This window comes from Saimiri boliviensis, chromosome 15 (genome assembly GCF_048565385.1).
Source record: "Saimiri boliviensis isolate mSaiBol1 chromosome 15, mSaiBol1.pri, whole genome shotgun sequence".
Classification (NCBI taxonomy): domain Eukaryota; kingdom Metazoa; phylum Chordata; class Mammalia; order Primates; family Cebidae; genus Saimiri; species Saimiri boliviensis.
Window position 1 is genome coordinate 85,348,387 of NC_133463.1, and position 2,828 is coordinate 85,351,214.

A 2,828-nucleotide genomic window follows, 5' to 3' on the forward strand; every position below is an offset into this window, starting at 1 on the left:
AAATTGTTGAATCTATTTATATTGTTCATTGTCACAGAAGGAGAGGTGGTTGAGAAAGCAGAATATCTATATTTTCTGGCCTTGCTATCATCTGATAGAATCCCAATCCCAACTATTCTAGTGTCTTGTTACGGTTAATTTTATGTGTTAATGTAACTGAGACATGGATGTCCAGATATGTGGTTAAATATTACTTCTGGATATGTCCGCAAGGGTGTTGCTGAAGGAAATTAACATGTGAATTAGTGGACCAACACTCCCATCCAATTTGTTGAAAGCCTGAATACAACACAAATGTGGAAAAAAGTTAATTAACTTTGCCTGACTGTTTGAACTGGGATATCAATCTTCTCTTGCCCTCAATACTCCTGATTCTCAGGTTTTCATGCCTGGACTGGAATCTACACCCTTCGTTCTTGAGTATTTTCAGGCTTTACATTTTCATGAACAGACACCTTACAATAAATCTCTTCCTAGATATCTATGTCTCTGTCTTTATATCTTATTCTGTATTTTATGTCTTATATCTTATTCTGTTTTTTTATGTCTTTATATTCTGTTATCTTTATATCTTATTCTGTATCTTATATCTTATATCTTATTCTGTTTCTGTGGAGCACCCTGACTAATACGCTAACACACTCATTTTGGGTTTCAGGGTCCAAAGTCACCTGTGCATTCCTATTAAGCAATAGAATAGCTCTTCTGCTTGCGTTTTCTCATTTAATGAACAAAACCATCCAATGAAATGTGTTTTTCTTTTTGTTTTGGAATGCCTCATATATTTTCTAGATGGTATGTATCATTCACATGTTTTCGTTGACAATTGACAGTTATCAATCAGCAAAGAACCCAAACACAAAGATGGCCATGAAAATCCTGCTCTGTCAGTGCGAGTGGAGCCAGTGGTACATGCTCATTAAGGAGAGAGTACAGGGAAGAAGCTCTAGGGTGTATGATACTTCCCATCTTAAAAATACTGATCCTAACTTCTTATTATTTTGGTTGAGTAGTTAATGTATTTTTAAGGGTAGAAGTTTAAGTGGGAGACAGTTTTCTAATGCATCATCATTGGAAAGTGTTTCTTTGGAAATGCATGTCTCATGCCAAAGGTATTATCTTTTTTGGGACTTGATACAGTTTGGCTTATATTGCATGTTGCGCACTGGTTTCAATAGAATGAAGAGAACATCAATTTCTACAGTAAAATAAACATACCGACTTAGGAGTTAGGTGGAATTTGAAAGTAAAATGCATGAAAACACCAAGTAAGATAACAAACTATAATGTTCTTGTTGTATTTTTAAAAATATTTTAGTTATATTGGGATGGTGAGGAACATGCCACGCAGTTGTAATTGTCTGTCTACATGTCTCTATTTGCCATTCTCTCCTTTTTCTTCTAAAAACTATCCCCTTTAGTATCCCAATGAAATATGAGTTTAAGTTCCACACACCTTGAAAATCAAATTATTAGCCTTTTATGTAAAAAAAAAAATCTCTTGAAAGTTTTCCTCACTGATTAAATACGTGCTTTGGGTCTATAAACCTGAGTCCGATTCCAAGTAGATGCCTTGAATCTGTGTGTCTTGATCAATTTTCCTTAATCTCTCTGGGCTTTGATTTCTTCAGCTGTTAAATGGTGAGAGTGTTTACTACAAGCATCTTCTTGTGAATTTGTTTTTAGATTTTACATATATATATATATATATATGTATATAATACTTGTCAACATATATGACACCAGGTAGATGATCAGAAACTTGATATAAAAGGCTATTCTAATAATAATAATGACACTAGTAAAACCAATATTGCCTAATGGAGTGCCCAGGGACATTGTGTATCAATTTATCAAAGTTCCCAGTGAAAATGAAGATTCCTGGGTCTGACACTACACTGACAAAGCATAGACTTGCAGGCGATAAGACTTAGAAATCTGCAGTTTAACAAGCTCTGTGTGCATTTCTTATACACACAAACATTTTAAGAAGATGTGTTCTAGCTTTCCACAGTAATCCAGACTTCATCACATTTTATTTTTTTAACTTCTAGTGATGTTTTAATGCTTACACAGAATTCAATCTTTCAAGCCTTTTATTTAGACTTCCATTAAAATGAACATTACATAAAGTTTTATAGAAATATAGAAAAAAAGCAACCATGCCAGCTGGGAAATGTAGCCAAAAATGTTATGTTTAAGTCATCACAAACATGCTATCCAGGAAAACTATAGCAATGAAGCAATTATAGAGAAAAACTAATGAAAACATACTAATTATCTAAATTGTTTAAATGAGAGGTTTTTTTTTCCTTCCTTTTAGCTTTCCTTTCTTTAATTAACTGACAAATGAGCATAAACCCTTACCTTGGTTTATCACGCAATGTTAAAATCAAAGTTTTGTCTAATGCAAATACCAAAATGAAATACTAGACAAATGCAACTTCGTTTTTCAAGTTAAGTTTGTGAGAACTAGTTAGATACAGATGCTTTTCCTACATAAAGGGTGACAAAGTGTTGGGGACTGCATGTGACAGATTCTTTTAAAATTTGTGTTTTATTTAAATTTTTAAATAGCTTGATCAGGATATGATTGACATACGACAAGCAATGCATGCTTAAAGCACACCATTTGATCAGATTTAAAATGTATCCATGCTCCTAAAACCACTTTCATAATTAATTTATTTAATATATTCATTAACTCTAAGAATTTCTGTCTGCTCTTTTATAACACATCCTTCCTTCCTTATGCTCTTCCTTCCCCTTCCTAGGCAACTGTTGATTTTTCTCCTGTCATTATAAATTAATTTGTATTTTCTTTTTCT